Source organism: Cornus florida, unplaced genomic scaffold, assembly GCF_030987335.1.
Source record: "Cornus florida cultivar Cherokee Brave unplaced genomic scaffold, ASM3098733v1 CherokeeBrave_3.0.0_Hap2_Chr07, whole genome shotgun sequence".
Taxonomy (NCBI): Eukaryota; Viridiplantae; Streptophyta; class Magnoliopsida; order Cornales; family Cornaceae; genus Cornus; species Cornus florida.
Genome location: NW_026775577.1, coordinates 60,425,402 through 60,434,090, shown reverse-complemented (window position 1 = coordinate 60,434,090; position 8,689 = coordinate 60,425,402).

The window sequence follows — 8,689 nt, the reverse complement described above, 5'->3', positions numbered from 1 at the left end:
AGGTTTAGTTACCCATGGGAGCCTTAGAAGAAGGAAGAAGCTTGGTTGGAACCTCCATTTTCGAGCTCCCTTTCCTTGGCTTCAAGAACTCTATCTTCTCCTCTTCTTTCTCTCTCAAAAAAATCTTGCAAAGATAAGAGATGCTATCTTTGTGTGGCTCCCCTCCTTTGTGTAGACATTCCTCTCCACTAAACAAGGCACAAAAAACCACCAAAAGACATCTCCAACCAACCCATAAAGATGGAAATCAGAGATGAGGGAAACAAGGTGTAAGTGGGTTGAAGTGATGGTTCCCGGATAAGAATCTGCCCAGAGTTCGAGCGCTCGAACTAAGCACTTCGAGCGCTCGAACTAGCACTTCAAGCACTCGAAGTTAGTCCAGTGAGCTCCTTCTCTTGACCTGTATTGCACAACTTTGGTAGAATAGCCATAAATTTCTGCTCCGAACTCCAAATGACGAACCGTTTGAAGATTTTGAAAGCTACATCGAAGCTCTAAATATGTCATGTTTTAATAGAAGTCCAGCTCTCGAGTTTGATAGGTCAAAAATGGCGAGCAAAGTCAGATTCTGCTGCTGCCAGAACTTAGCCTTGAGCACATTGCTATTCAAAGATTGAATAAAACACCATTTTTGCTCCTTTTTGGCCAATGAACCTGAAAATAAATAAAAGCATACAAATAAAGATAATTTATAAAGAATAATCAAATAATGGATTTAACTAATGCAGCTAAGGGCGCTTGAATATGCAATATTCGGCGCTTATCACACCTCCAAACTTACATTTTGCTAGTCCCTTAGCAAAACTAAAATGAAAAAAAAACTCAATGAAATGAGAACAATGGAAATGCTACCACAAAATCAACTATGGTAAAATGAAATATATACATAGCTCGAATATAACTCGAAATAGACACAGGACTGGAGACGGGGTCATTGAGGAGACTACCATGCATATATGAAGCATTGATACAAAAAAATTGGTTAAACACATTTCAATAAACACGTATCAACATCCTAGTCTATATAAATAACTCAATTGTCATCTCTTGACTGGAAATCAACTCTAGCTTCAGTGGAAGTGGATTGGATTCACAACATGCGGCTTTTACTTTCTTTTTCCAGTTTCAAGACACAAGTCTTCAAATCGTTGAATTCCATTTTAAATGAAGTCCCTAAGGCATGAATTAAAATACAAACAACTTTGTTGCTTGTTGACAGTTTATTTTAACTCAAAAATGATACATAAAATGGTTGTGCAATGCTAAAATCCTTTAAGCTTTCTAACCAACCTATATAGCAAGCGTTAGGCCAACAACTCCCAAACCAGATGGCTTTAGGGTGCTGAGCGTAGAGACACTCCTAGGGCTTAATAGCTCGAATTGGCAAGGCTACGAACTCCAACGAACCATGTTTATAAAAATATTTTTGAATAACCGTGCAATGTCCAAGTCTTTTAAGCTTTCTGACCAACCCATATAGCAAGCGTTAGGCCAACAACTCCCAAACCAGATGGCTTTAGGGTGCTGAGTGTAGAGACACTCCTAGGGCTTAATAACTCAAGTTGGAAAGGCTACAAACTCAGACTGGTCAAAATTTATTTATTTATTTATTTATTTTTTCACACCAAAGGTATCCATCTATTAGGTTCATTAATTCAGATTGACTAGGTCAAGATCACGGTTAATCAAGTTACATGCCTCACGGTTAAGTTTCTAATGTGCATCTGTGCATTGTGAAGCATAAAAGAGTGGAAAATCCAACGAGAATCTAATTGAGACATTTATACAGACTAATTTGAATCCAAATGATCACTTTAAAATCACATTTTTCTTTATTTTAAAAAATTCACAATTGCTTCTATATCCATGGTATTAAACATATGCTTTATCTCCGCCAAGTTTCAAATTATACTGTCATTGCTTAGCAAAAATATGGAACCAACAATGCAAGTTTCACCCCCAAACTGGAAGGACATATTGTCCTCAATGTGGGAGACAAAGATGGAAAAATAAAGGGCATAGGGGATAAAAGGAACAAAAGTACCAAGTGGAGCGACGAAGGCAAAGGTTTCCAGCTATATAAAAGCGCAAAATGCGTCCCCCAAACTTGAAATGTGCCACCTGTAATGGGACATGAAGAAAAGGCAGAACAACGACAAAAATAGTAACAAACAGTAAAATATGGATGGAAAATTTCAGAAAAGAAGATAACAGAAATGCTAAAGGATTTTTATTCATAATAACATGATTACAAAAGGAACTGAGAGTCAATCATGTTGAACTAGAGCAACTTGTGCATAGCACAATCCTAAAGTTGAAAAGTAAAAGAAAAACAGAAAGGAAACATACACAAATACGAAACAAAATGATAAAGTCCAACACTAGCAACTATCTATAGGGCCGGGGGAAAACGGGCGAGGATGGCATTGAGGAGGGATTGAGTCTCACGCCGGGCCTCTTGTGCCACCCGACGGTCCTCCGCCGCAACACGGCGGTCGTCTGCAGCAAGGCGACGGTCTTCTTCGGCACGAAAGTAGTCCTCACGCACAGTCCGAGTGTAGTCAACCAAAGAAATCTCAAAACGATCCATCCGCTCATGAAGACGGGCAAGATTAGCCCGGATGAAGGCTTGGTCGGGCGGAAGATCAACAGGAGGCTCGTCCCTTTCAGCGTCCTCCGCCATGGGGTCATCCTCAGAAAAAGGAGGAGATGGAGAGTGGGGCAAAGGAGGAGCAGCGAGCCGAGGGTTCCGAGAATGGCTTAGAACATTGGTCCACCGGTGGAGAGTAAAAGTTTGAATCTTTTTGCCCCTTGGTTCATGAGGAGAAACCATGAAGCCCTTGTACTTTAAGAGCTTGATAACAAAGAATGGTAATAGTAAAGGCCGATTTTTAAGACGCTGCTGCCGTGCGTTGATACACTCGTCCCAAAACCGCATAAATGTGTTCCAAATGAGTTCTGGGACAGAGAACCATTTGCCTTGGTCCATGGCATACAAGGCTTGCAACATCAACCCTTGGCGCTCGGTGCTGTGCGCCAAAGGGTAAACATTATGCTTGAGAACGGAGTCAAGGAACCAAACTCGCTTCGGAAGGGTGGATTTGAGGGTAAAGCTCCGAGGGCAATGAGGGTCATCCACGTTGCAAATGGCAACGACAACCTGCTCCACAGTTAAAGTATCCGGCTCCTCATATAAAGGGAGACTCTCACGATTGACAATGTCATCGGGGCACTCCAGAGGACAGCCAGAGACTGCCACCATGTCCGCAAGAGTGAAGGAAAAAGGGATGCCATCAATGGATGTGGTGAGAGTGACCGGCGGCTCTTCGGGGCAATTAAGATTCTGGAAGAAGAGCCGCACCACACGGGGGTAGGTGACCTTGGAAACGGGTTGGCAAATGTGCTGAAGACGCCGGTTAACTATCTCCGCGATAGCCCATGAAGTGGTGGGAAGAGTGTCAAAGACAACCGTGAGCGGGAAGAGAAGCTCATAATTGAGCTCTTTGTCAAGCCAAGGGGCTCGGGGCTGTTCATAAGGAACGACGGGAACATCCTCAGAGGGTCTAGGGTGATGGGAAGGGCCGGCACAAGACATTTGGAGAGGCGAACTTGGTTGGGGAATTTCAGCGAGCACCTGGTATGCATAAAGAAAGAAAGGATGTGAGAATGAGAGGAATCTATGAAGAAACCCAAAAATTTTCAGACACAATGCTCTCTATGATAGAGCATAGTAACAAGCACAATTAAACTCCAAAGATTTGATGCCTATACTCCTCAAATGTAATATAAAAAACACAAAGATTGAAGAGAAAGAGGGAATAGACATACCTTGGAAGAAGAGTAGAGTGAGGCACAGATGGAATGAGGAGTAATAGTGGGGGTGATGGTCATATATAAAGGGATGGATGAAGAAGAAGGAGAGGGGTGGGATGTGGGTAAGAGTTAATGGAGGAAGAGAGGAAGGTGGAAAGGTTGAGGTTGTCGGTGATAGAGGGAGTGGGGGGGGGGGGGTAGGAGTGAAGTAATGAGAGAGAGAAAAGGTGGAAATGGAGGGAGGAGGTCGTGGGTTTAGGAGCTGGAAAGACACGGGAGAGAGAGATCAGATTTAAAAACTGGGGAAGGGGGGTTCGAGTGCTCGAAGTTAGGCCTTCGAGCGCTCGAACTTGAGACAGTGAGTTTCGAGCGCTCGAAGTTGAGGCAGTGAGCTTCGATGGACTTTTGAGCGCTCGAAGTGTGGACTTCGAGCGCTCGAACTTGAGACAGTAGGCGCTTAACTAAAAAATGGAAGTTTCAAGTGCTCGAAGCTTGGACTTTGAGTGCTCGAAATTTGACCAGTGAGCAAAGCTTGGGTGAAATGACTGAAATTGCCAATTTGCTAACATCTCTTCAATGCATGAATGGAAATTGAGGAATTATGATCCAATAATGCATTAAAAATGAGAGGTTATACACATGTGAAGCATTCCAACGATCCAATAAAATTGCCGGATGGAGCTGAAAATTTCCAAGTATGAAAACAAGGGTTGTAGAAGGCCTAAGAGAACCAGTTTGAATTGTTGGACACAATTTAAGATAATTCCAGATAAGGTTGAATTTTGGCTTTCCTTAGCAATTTCCCAGAAAATTTCAAAGCCCAGGCAATGAAAATGTAAGAAGCCTGAAAATAGAAAGAAGTGCTTCTCATGCTGTGCTAAATTTAAAGTCGATAGCTAGACAAAGCTAGAACAGGCATCAATCCTCGTAAATTGGGTCTGTCAAGAGGACTTCCTTAATTTTTTGGGTTGGGACTATGCCATCAATGCAAGGCTTAAGCCGTTGGCCATTAACTTTAAAGAGCGATCCTCTTGCCGGATCTTGGAGTTCCATTGCTCCATGAGGGAAGACAGTAGTGACGATGTATGGACCATCCCATCTTGACCGGAGTTTACCAGGAAAGAGTTTCAAGCGGGAATTAAACAGCCAAACCTTTTGTCCCGAGGCAAAAGACTTGCTAACAATGTGCTTGTCATGAAAAGCTTTAGTCTTTGCCTTATAGATTTTGGCATTTTCGTATGCATCATTTCGGATTTCCTCAGGTTCATTTAGTTGCAAAGCACGATTAAAGCCGGCCTGTTTGAGATCAAAATTTAGCCTTTTTATGGCCCAAAAAGCACGGTGCTCTAATTCTACTGGAAGATGACACACTTTGCCAAAGATAAGTCGATATGGCGACATGCTAATGGGTGTCTTATAAGCCGTCCGGTAAGCCCAAAGTGCATCGTCTAGTCTTAGTGACCAATCTTTACGGTCCGATCGAACCGTTTTTTCCAAAATGTGCTTTATCTGTCGGTTAGAAACCTCTACTTGACCACTCGTTTGAGGATGGTAAGGTGTAGCAACCTTATGGATGTCAGAATACTTAGAAAGGACGGATTTAAGATAACGATTTCTGAAATGTGATCCGCCATCGCTGATGATTGCACAGGGCGTACCAAAACGACTAAAGATGTTAGATTGAATTAACTCGATCACAACTTTACGATCACTGGTTCTAGTGGCCGCGGTTTCCACCCATTTGGAAACGCAGTCCACCGCTACAAGGATGTACTCGTAGCCATAAGAAGATGGAAATGGTCACATGAAGTCGATTCCCCACACATCAAAATTTTAATTATTAATATGGAATTGAGGGGCATCATGTCTCTTTGGGACATGGATCCGAGCCTTTGGCATCTTTCACATGATTTACAGAAATTGTATGCATCTCGAAATAAGGAGGGCCAATAGAATCCACTTTGAAGAACTTTGTGAGCGGTCTTTTTGGCACTGAAATGGCCTCTACAAGCAAGAGTATGAGAGAAATTGAGAATGCTTGTGGTCTCAACTTCGAGAATACATCGCCAGATGATTTGGTCTGGGCAGTATTTGAATAGCTCCGGATCTTCCCAAAAGAAATGCTTGACTTGGGAAAAGAACTGGTCCTTTTCTTGTTTGGACCAATGAGTTGGAATTTTACCTACCGGAAGGTAGTTAACAATATCCGCAAACCATGGAAGATTTGCATGGGAAATCTGGAAGAGTTGCTCATCCGGAAAAGAATCACGGACAACAGCGAAATCGGACAATTTTTCAATGAGTAAGCGAGAGAGATGATAGGCGACAACATTGTCTGCCCCTTTTTTATCCCGAATTTCAATGTCGAACTCTTGAAGTAAGAGTATCCATCGAACCAAGCGGGGTTTGGTCTCTTTTTTTGATAGCAAATGCCAAAGGGCGGCATGATCCGAGAAAACTATGAGCTTGGAACCTAGAACATAGGAGCTGAATTTGTCCAAGGCATAAACTACAGCTAGCAACTTTTTTTCAGTAGTTGTGTAATTTAATTGAGCATCAGAAAGAGTTTGACTAGCATAATAAATGACGTATGGGAGCTTGTCCATACGTTGGCCCAAAACCGTACCTAATGCATAGTCGGATGCATCACACATGATCTCAAAAGGAAGAGACCAATTAGGCGGTTTCATTATTGGGGCAGATGAGAGGAGAGTGCGAAGTTTAATGAAAGCTTCCATACAAGCTTCATCAAAATCAAATGGAACATCCTTGGCTAAGAGATTACACAAGGGCCGTGAGACTTTGCTAAAGTCTTTGATGAAGCGACGATAAAATTCGGCATGGCCAAGAAAAGAACGGATTTGACGGACGGAATTCGGAGGAGGAAGATTAGAAATTAACTCAACTTTGGCCTTGTCTACCTCGATTCCCCGTTTAGAGATGACATGACTTAGAACAATGCCTTCTTGGACCATGAAATGGCTTTTCTCCCAGCTTGGAATTAGATTTGTCTCCTTACATCTTTGGAGTACAAGAGATAAGTTGTTGAGACAAGAATCAAAGGAGGAACCAAAGACAGAAAAATCGTCCATGAAAACTTCCAAGAATTTTTCAACCATATCAGAAAATATGGACATCATACATCTTTGAAACGTTGCAGGAGCATTGCATAGCCCAAAAGGCATACGTCGATATGCAAAAGTTCCAAAGGGACATGTGAAAGTTGTTTTCTCTTGATCTTGAGGGGTGATTGCCACTTGGTTATAGCTGGAATAACCGTCGAGAAAATAATAGTAACTTTGGCCGGCTAGCCTTTCTAGGATTTGATCAATAAATGGTAATGGAAAATGATCTTTCCTAGCTGACGAATTGAGCTTTCGGTAATCAATACACACACGCCACCCAGTGGTGGTTCGTTGTGGCATGAGCTCACCCACTGAATTTTCAACAACGGTGAGACCGGATTTCTTGGGAACAACTTGTGTGGGGCTTACCCACTTGCTATCAGAGATGGGGTAGATGATTCCCGCATCTAACAATTTTATTACTTCCTTCATTACCACTTCCTTCATGTTAGGATTTAACCGGCGCTGAACCTCTCTAGTAGGTTTTGTGTCATCCTCCATATGAATGCGGTGCATACAGATGGAGGGGTCAATTCCTTTCAAGTCAGCCACTGCCCAACCAATAGCTTCTTTGTGCTCGTGTAGCACCGCTAAAAGGTTGGTTTCTTGGTCCTTTAGAAGATCCAATGCAATGATGACTGGGAGAGTTTGATTTGAACCAAGGAATACATACTTGAGATAGGCCGGGAGCGGCTTAAGCTCAAGTAGTGGTGGAGATTTCAAAGACGGAACCGGAGGAGTAGTGGAAAGCTGAGGAAGCGGCTCTCTTGGAATTTTCCAAGGGGGAAAATCCATGATAGCGTTGACATCAAGCAGAGAATTAACTTCTTGGATGGATTGGTCAATATCAAAGTTTAAGAAGTCGAAATGAGACATGCAAGTCTCAAGGGGGTCTTTGCTTAGAATGAAGGGGAGGGATTCTTCAACCACTTCATCAATGACATCAACAAGAAATCAATCATCCTCATTGGAAGGATGTTCAGTTGCATGAAAGATATGGAGTTTGACTTGCATGTTTCCAAAAGCAATGTCCATCACCCCGGTTCGGTAATTAATTGATGCATTAGTCGTAGCTAAGAATGGCCTACCAAGGATCACTGGAATATGTTTTTTTGGATCGTGGACCGGTTCCTTGTCAATAACCACAAAGTCTACCAGGAAGTAGAATTTGTCCACTTGGATGATAACATCCTCAAGAATGCCTCGTGGATGCTTGACCGATCTATCGGCAAGTTGCAAAACCACGGAAGTCGGCTTTAAATCTCCCAGGCCAAGCTGTAAGTAAACTGATTATGGAATTAAATCCACACTAGCTCCTAAGTCAAGGAGGGCCCTCTCGATTTTGTTGTCACCAATGACACAAGAGACTGTGGGGGCACCCGGATCCTTATACTTTGGAGGAGTGCTGTGCTGAATGATAGCACTAACATTTTTAGTCAACCTCACTTTCTTTGGCAAATGACTTTTAGAAGTGCGCTTTTGAGTGCACAAGTCTTTGAGAAATTTCGCATAAGGAGGAATTTGCTTGATAGCATCCAAGAGGGGCAAGTTGATCTTCACTTGCTTGAAAACTTCCCACATGTCTTGAATTTTACAATTCTTGTTCCCAATGTGTGTTGACTCTTGAAGACGTTACGGAAACGGAGCTTTTGGCTCATAAGTAGTTTCTACATTTGGGTTAACATGTGTGGGATTTCTGTGAATGGTATTTGGACAAGAAGAGCTTGGAATTTGATTGGAAGAGCTTGAAT